The sequence below is a fragment of the Miscanthus floridulus genome, chromosome 5 (assembly GCF_019320115.1).
Source record: "Miscanthus floridulus cultivar M001 chromosome 5, ASM1932011v1, whole genome shotgun sequence".
Classification (NCBI taxonomy): domain Eukaryota; kingdom Viridiplantae; phylum Streptophyta; class Magnoliopsida; order Poales; family Poaceae; genus Miscanthus; species Miscanthus floridulus.
The window spans coordinates 146656286-146665199 of NC_089584.1; the positions used below are offsets into that span (position 1 = coordinate 146656286).

The 8914-nt window shown below is 41.8% G+C and overlaps 1 pseudogene; it reads left to right on the forward strand.

Moving 5' to 3' along the window:
* Positions 1–6992: 6992 nt before the first annotated feature.
* LOC136455573 (villin-2-like) lies at positions 6993–8399 on the forward strand (annotated as a pseudogene).
* Positions 8400–8914: the final 515 nt, after the last annotated feature.

An 8914-nucleotide genomic window follows, 5' to 3' on the forward strand; every position in this document is an offset into this window, starting at 1 on the left:
GTTGAGCGCAAGTCCACCTCCGGGACTTGTCAATTTATTGGCTCTTCTTTGGTGTCATGGTCTTCTTGCAAACAATCCAGTGTAGCCCAATCCACCACCAAAGCCAAATATGTTGCTGCTGCCACTTGCTACTCACAGCTCCTATGGATGGTTGCCACTTTGAGAGATTTTAGACTTGAGTATAGGAGAGTGCCACTTTTCTGTGATAGCACGAGTGCCATTAGTGTTGCAAAGAATCCAGTGCTTCACTCCAAAACCAAACACATCGAAGTCTGTTTCCACTTTCTCCGAGACCACTATGAAAAAGGCAACATTGATCTCATCCACGTAACCACCCAAAACTAGCTTGCAGATGTCTTTACAAAGCCTCTTGACCAAGCCCAGTTTGCTCGCTTGCGAGGGGAGCTTGGAGTTTGTTTCCCTTTTTAGAGGAGGGGAATTTTGGTTGTTGTATTCTAGTTTTGTTTTTCTTTGTAGTTTAGCCTTTGTTTTTGTTTTTATATCATACTTGCATATCATATCATCATGTATCATATTGCATCCTGAGCTTCATCCTTATAGTAGCTAGATTGACACTATGCTCTTGTTGGGGTTGTTATGGATATACATGATGTGCTTTTGACTTAGGCTCCTTTTGATCAATTGATGCATGTTATGAGCTAAGCTTGTTTTTCCAAACTGTGAACTTGATTAAAACTTGTTGGAACATGAAATGTGTTCACCACTACTTGTGGCAACTAGCATGTGTAGAATGTGTCGAGATCTTCTTTGCTTCATATATATGCTTAGTTGCTACGGCTCATACCTTGAGTTACACACTTGCTTAATAAACTTGAATTTGTGCTAAAACTTGAAAAACAAACTAAGTGAATTGAAAAGATCGGGATGGGTCTGTACTATCATATGCCAGAGTATCGAGACAGCTCCAAATTGCACTTATTGGTGAACTTGAGCTCTGTAATGGATACTAAGATCATTGTCTTAAGCTTCTGATTGCCTTTGGCATAGGCTTGACATGGTCGCTAAGTCAGGTTTTGATGGCACAGATAACCTCCCGCACATACTTGTTTGACAAACTTTGGTAATAAGCTGCATAACTCTGATAAATTTCAATTGGTATCCAAAATTTGATCAAACCACAAGTTTGTCTCATGACATGATGTGTGAACTTTGTTTGAGGTAGTTCACTTTGCATACATGTGTAGCACAAGGTCGATCTCCTGTCTATTTTTGCTATGTACTCCTTTGGTGGTGAACCCTCTTTTAAAATTGCTCAAACTTGATCAAACTTGCTTAAATGCCATATTTCGTCTCATTTGGTCACCTTGAGCATTTGCTAGCACTTGTATATGTTGCTATATATACATGACAACATCAACTAGAGCATCCTTTCAATCTACTTGCTATGATCTTGAAGCTTCTGCATTCATGCATTTCTGCATTCATAGCTTGTTTTGAGGGGGAGTTGCAATCCTTGGGCTCTAGCTTGATAAGTGCATGTGTCAACAAGGGGGAGAAGTTTCCACACTCACAATGTCACAAGGGGACACAAGGGGAGAAATATTCAGAAAAGGGGAAGAAACTTCCAATTCCACCTAAAGTTGAGATATATGCATTCATTTGAGAGAGATTGCACTTGTTCAGGGGGAGTTGCATTTGAGGTGTTTTGCTAGATGTGTTGAGCCTTTGCCTCTTCTGGAGGGTCTAGCAGTTTTTCGGCTTTTCGAGCTTTGCTAGTGGTGTTGAGCCCGTTGCCTCTTCTTGAGGGCTAGCTTTGTTTTACTTGGTTGCGTCGAATCGTTGCCCATGTCTTTGGGGACCAAGTTTTGCTCATTTTCAAATGATTCGGTTCTTGGCTTTTCTATGGCTTTTGGTCATTTGGGTGAGTTCTTTGTTTTCTCTTCTTCTTCTTCTTTTTCTTTTGCTCAAGCTGTTCGTGTATTGGTGTTGACAATGCACTCATCAAGGGGGAGATTGCGAATATAAGGTTGACAAGTATCCTTGTGTGTTCGTTTTGTGATGAGTGATTGTCAATGTGATCCACGAAGTGGGTTGAGTGGTGACTAACCCTACCATGGCAAAAGCTATGTGTGCGACATGTCTGTTGGCTTATGTTGTGCAGGTGTGGAGCTAGGATGCGGTGGTCGACGGCGAGGTGAAGGTCAAGGAGGACGTGCCGTGCCGACGTACCAGGAGCGGTAAAGGATGGACATGAGGCTTGGACCGAGGGACCCAGAGGCCGGGTGACTAGCCACGGTGGCTGACACTTGGGACATCGACAAGTGCAAGAAGACATGGGAGTGACGGTGTTGACCGAGTCAAGATGACGGACGGGTGGGTCGAGCGAGGCTCAGAGGACTTGGCGTGTCGGCCGGTCGAGGACGGCGGTGACATGCGTCGGATGGCAGGGGACGCGTATAGAGTACGCTACCCGTGGACGGTTTGATGGTTTGGGTCTCAAAATCATCGGATGGACGGTTTACGGGTTTGGGCCTCAAAACCCGGGCGGAGATTCCGAGGAGGGGTGGACGGCACGTGGCGGCATCGGGGAGTTCGCGTCGAGGCGAAGCTACCGGTGAGAAGGCGCGGTGGCCGTCGGATCAAGATTACACCGGGTTGGACAACAACGCCCTTGGGCTTAGCGGTTCAACTCATTTGTATCCAGGGGCAAAACTGGGAATATGTAATAGCCCTGTTAAATAGGATGAGGGAGCCCCCATCTTCCTTACCTCTCCCATTTTTTGTTTTATCATTTTAGGCTAGGTTTTCTTCCTCACTTGGCTCTTGAGAGAGGTCCCCCAAACTGAAAAATTCGTGGGTGTATTCTGTGATTTTTGGTGTGGGAATGGAGGCCCAAATCCTCCTCGTGCCCTCTGGGATTTGTCAATTTTTTCTGTGATTTTTGTTGCTCTTGTTTCACTGTGTTCGTCTATTTTCGTTCTTGGCCGTGATCTGAAATTCCCATGGATTGATCAAACTTTGGGCGATGATTTCTTAGGGATAGCCCATCTACTGCCTTCGGATTACCTGGATTCAATTTCGTGGCAGTTGGATTTGGCTTGGGTCATAAATCAAGAAGTTTTGTGTCCGCCTGTTGTTCTGTTCTTGCAGCGTGACTTCTCTGTTCTTCATTGTTCTTCAAGTGGGGATGTGTTTCAGCTGCAGCGCTACCAGAGCCGGTGCAAAAGCGCCGAGCTTGCTTGTTTGAGTAGCGCTTGCTCTGACCAGTTGACTCATTGCTGCCGTACGTAGAGCACCAGAGGAAGCAATGGCCACTCGTGGGTACTGCATCTCTTGAGCAAATCGGCGCACACTGCCTGTGCGTCGAGCAGATTACCGGTGGTGGCCTCCCCTTACATGCTTGAGACTTTTCCCTGTGTGCCCTTATAAAAGATCGTAATCCCCTGTGTGCCCCTGAAAAAATTCAGCGGTCTTCAGCGCCACTACTCCAACTTTTTCGTGTCATCTATGCCACTTCCATCAGTTTGGGCTCTAACGCCGTTAAACTGCAGATGTGAAAAGACGAAAATGCCCTTAAATTCAAATATGTTATTAATTTTTTTGAGCATCTTAACGACTTCAAATGAAAAAACTCAAAACTAGAAAGTTGTAGATCTCGTCGAGATCTATAATTTTCATATAAATTTTTTTTTCATTTAATTTCGCAAAAAAAATAATATGATTTTTCTAAGATATATTAATCATATCAAATCATATTTTTTTGCGAAATTAAATGAAAAAAAAATTTATATGAAAATTATAGATCTCGACGAGATCTACAACTTTCTAGTTTTGAGTTTTTTCATTTGAAGTCGTTAAGATGCTCAAAAAAAATTAATAACATATTTGAACTTAAGGGCATTTTCGTCTTTTCACACCTGCAGTTTAACGGCGTTAGAGCCCAAACTCACGGAAGTGGCATGGATGACACGAAAAAGTTGGAGTAGTGGCGCTGAAGACCGCTGAATTTTTTCAGGGACACACAGGGGATTACGATCTTTTATAAGGGCACACAGGGAAAAGTCTCTATATGCTTGTAGTATCTCTTCTCTTATCTCTTGCAAGTAACGCCATCATGGACAGAAGCAAGAGATTCGCTTGATCGTGATTTGCTTTTTCCAATTTATGAGTAGTCACTTTCGATCTACAGGAACCAAAACTTTGTTTGATTATTAAATGATTGTCATGTTCGTAGTGGACTACTAGCATTCGTTTGGCTGGTGGAGTACTGCTTGCGAGCTGCATTGTTCTCGTTCCATCAGTGCAGCACTTGTTTCTCGTTCTTGCAGGATTGGTTATCGCTCCAGTATACAGTGAGTTTTTACAGGAGCCGAGCCATTCCCAGCCGTGTGGTTTTGCTGCAGTACTGTTCTCCCGTTGCAAAAATAGAGTGTACTGGTCCAGATTCTTGTTTATCCGAATTTTGCGTGTTTGAGCTTCGATTTGACTTTCGATTGTTGTGATTGGCTTTGTGGTGTCCCGCTGTGTTCTTAGGGAATATCCACCCACTCATTTGGGTCGTGGACATCACGGTGTTTTATTTGCACGTTTAGCGGTGAACTTGGGACAGTGGCCGTAATATTTAACGAGAAATTTTGTGGCTCCCATTCCCCCCTCTCATCGCCGCTTTCGGTCCTTCATTTGTATAACACAAAACATGGATGTAACTACCTAGTTGATCCTTCTTTTCAGTCTAATGAGAGGCCTAAAAGCACAGGCGATGGACCCACTCAGCGTGCCTCAGCACTGGCTGCCTTATCTAATGCATTCAATGCATCCGTAAAACCCAACAAAACACCACCTCCATCTCGCTCAGGTCAAGGTTCTCAAAGAGCAGCTGCCGTAGCTGCACTATCCTCTGTGCTGACTGCTGAGCAATCTGGATCATCAGAAAATCTAAGAGCAAAAGCTAGCAGCACAGCTGATAAGACTGGTAGAGCCGCACCTTCCTTTTCAATTTATCATTTGTTAAAGAATAGCTAGGCAAATGTACGGGGCCAAAAGTTTCTTACTTTCTTTGAATTTTCTAATTTGTATTCTTTTCCAGTTTATCATTATTTAGCCATTTTGAGTTCTTGATCTGTATTCCTCGTTTCTTCAAAATGTTTTCTTTATAGTCTTGCCTTTTTTTTTAATTTGCAAATGTAGCCTTGGAGCCATGTCTATTTGATTTTGTTGGTACACCTTTGTCTTTTTTTTTAGTCATGGCTAATGGAATGTACATAGATGAAGTCCACTATCGCTTTGCTGGCCTATTTATCACTTCAAAGTTTGACAACTTTGATCAATGCAGATGTGGACAGGGTTGTCATAACTCTAGCTGGGCCATCTGGTCCATCTTCTCCTCAGTCTGAAGCTGGGGAGTCCAATGTGTGTTTCACCAGGAAAAAGATGCTGCAGTAGATGGGGCACCATCTGGCACAGATGGAGCAGTGGCTGAGGCCCCGGTGGAAGAAACAACAGAGAATGTTGGTGAAGCGACATTTAGCTATGACCGCTTGATATCCAAATCTACAGATCCAGTTCGTGGGATAGATTACAAACGTAGAGAGGTTTGTTCCCTGCATCCATCCCCCATTCTCCTTAAAGCGGTAAATTTTGTCTAGTGACTTCACGATGTGAATAGTTATGGAGTTATTTCTTGGTTCCATGCATCCATAAGTAACCACAGCCTTTCGCCTGCAGCTAGATTGCTTGCTTCTGTTATATTGATGCATTTGGTTCGATTGGTTCTCTTTGAACAACTCCTTTTCACATTTATCCACACGTATATTCTTTTGTTGCTCTTTTAGCAAGTCTATTCATGTTCGAGTTTGCTTAAAGAGAGGTTTACATTGAACCGTGCTGGGCCAAATTTATATAATTATTACTCTATTGATTCTGCAGGCATACTTATCAGATAGTGAGTTCCAAACTGTTTTTGGCATGACTAAGGATGCATTCTACCAACAGCCAAATTGGAAGCAAGAACTACAGAAGCGAAAAGCAGATCTCTTCTAAAGAGAACAAGCCTTTGTTTCTAGTGTCTGCTACAAAATGTGTCGTGAATGGTCGGTCCCATGGGAGTAAGTCTATTAATATATTGTTGGTCATTTCTGAGGACGGGCTACTGGTGGCTTTGCTCGGTTGTTTTTTTGCAACCAATTTTATAGGTCAATTCTTTTATTTGTACATGGCCTGAGTTGTGCTGCTTGCGAGGTCCTAAGATGCTCATAGCTTGCTTTGTGACTGTCCATATGTGTATATCGTTTTTTTCATCAGTTTGTTACGTATGGGCATTTTCTGGTAGGTTACCATTGTAGTCATTCAGATGTATTGCACACGAAATATTTGTGCTATCCGTTTGCTGTTGATGGTCGGCAGTTCTTTGGGATTTGAACACTTGGTTGAATTTCTCCATTTTTGTGTGGCCTTGCATTTTTTTCCTTTCTTTTCATAGATGTACTCCAAGCAACATGCATGGTTGTCATTTGTGTAGAGAACATAGATTTGTTAGTGTCTGGCTCAGGAGTTGTGAGGGCGTATTAGGGTGTGGAAAAGTGGAACTAGACCAGATTATGATCATTGTTATCTTCTATCAGCAAATATTTTGATGATATAAAACAATAGTCTTGATCATGTCAAACTCATTCAACTCATTTTAAAACTAAACTAGTAGAAATTTAAATGTACAAACAAACACGATCATTCAACCATATAGTAAGCAGTGACCCAGCGGCACTCCTCAGGTCCTGGGTTCGACTCCCCGTGGGAGCGGATTTCAGGCTGAGGTTAAAAAAATCCCCTCGCCTGTCCTTATGTGCCAAAGCGCAGTGGAAGACCCCGGCCCGGTTCTCACAGAGTGACGGCACCTCCTGCGTCAGGATGGGGGCAGGGGTTCAGGGGTTTTCTCGATCTATGTGAGAAGATCCTTCTTATTAACGGAAACCCAGGGCCCCCCACAGGTCGAATTTTTTATTCCGTGTACAGTGGAATTGAGGCAGATTACGATCATGTGCTCCAAGAATAAATCAGCAAATCAGCAAATATTTGGTAAAGGAACAGAGCCTCTTACACTTGCTCTTAGATCTATATTTTGTTTTGCAAAATTCAGGGTATCTGATTTTATGGGTTTATTCAGGTTACTGAGATCTTCAACTTTTCCCAAGATATATGATTTGTTAACTGAAGACATGATGATACTTGACACACATGGTGAGGTTTTCATCTGGATTGGCCAGTGCGTGGAATCGAAAGAGAAACAGAAAGCATTTGATATCGGCCAGGTATCAACTGAAGCCCTGACCTTATTCAAGTGGTCAGTTCCTGTTTGCTGTTGTACTACCGTTATTCTGTATGCGTAATGACTACTTCTCCCCCATAAATACGTGGAGCATGCAAATTCTATTGAAGATCTTTCTCCATATATATGTACCACTATATAAAGTCATGGAAGGGAATGAGCCATGCTTCTTCAAGACGTACTTCTCTTGGGATAACACAAAATCTTTGGTATGATCTTTATCTTATTCTATTTTATTATGCTTTTGCTGTTCTATCTGATATTATTCATAAAAAAATATTAGTCGATTTCTGCTGCAAGGTTGTTTTCTTGTTATAATCTGCATCATGTTTACTAATACGTTTCTTACTTTACACAGGTTCATGGAAATTCCTTCCAGAAGAAACTCTCGCTACTTTTCGGATTGCGTTCTGAGGTAAACCTGAGATTTTAGGTTTGAGTTATATATTGACAAAACACATGCATATATGCATGGTTTTCTTTAATGAGTTTTCTGGATGTTCTCAAGTCAGTTGTTAAGTTGTTTTTATAAGATGGATTTGATATTTGCATGAATAACTATTTCTTGGACTGTAGAAAGGTAACATTGAACCATTATTTGGAAATGCAAATACATGTTAAGCTAGTACAATCTTTACATCAGTCCTTTTGTAGGCACCTAGGAGCTCTGGTAATGGTGGACCAACTCAGAGGGCATCTGCATTAGCAGCTCTATCATCCGCATTCAATCCATCGGCTCAACAAAGGCTGGTAGGTTTGAAACCGTTGATTTGACTTCTCACAAAAATGTCTACATTTCGTCTAAAAGAATGATACATTCTTTAAGAAAACATTGATGTAACTATCTCACAAAAATGTCTACATTTTGTATAACACAAAACATCGATGTAACTACCTAGTTGATCCTTCTTTTCAGTCTAATGAGAGGCCTAAAAGCACAGGCGATGGACCCACTCAGCGTGCCTCAGCACTGGCTGCCTTATCTAATGCATTCAATGCATCCGTAAAACCCAACAAAACACCACCTCCATCTCGCTCAGGTCAAGGTTCTCAAAGTGCAGCTGCCGTAGCTGCACTATCCTCTGTGCTGACTGCTGAGCAATCCGGATCATCATAGCGTGTTTAGTTGTCCAAATTTGGGAATTTTGGCTACTGTAGCATTTTCGTTTTTATTTGGTAAATAGTGTTCAATCGTGGACTAATTAGGCTCAAAACGTTCGTCTCGCAATTTTCGAACCAAACTGTGCAATTAGTTTTTTTTCATCTACGTTTAATGCTCCATACATATATCGCAAGATTCGATGTGATGGGTACTATAGCATTTTTTAGATTTTAGGGCGGGAACTAAACATGCTCTCAGAAAATCTACGAGCAAAAGCTAGCAGCACAGCTGATAAGACTGGTAGAGCCGCACCTTCCTTTTCAATTTATCATTTGTTAAAGAATAGCTAGGCAAATGTACGGGGCCGAAAGTTTCTTACTTTCTTTGAATTTTCTAATTTGTATTCTTTTCCAGTTTATCATTATTTAGCCATTTTGAGTTCTTGATCTGTATTCCTCGTTTCTTCAAAATGTTTTCTTTATAGTCTTGGCTTTTTTTTTTAATTTGCAAATGTAGCCTTGGAGTCATGT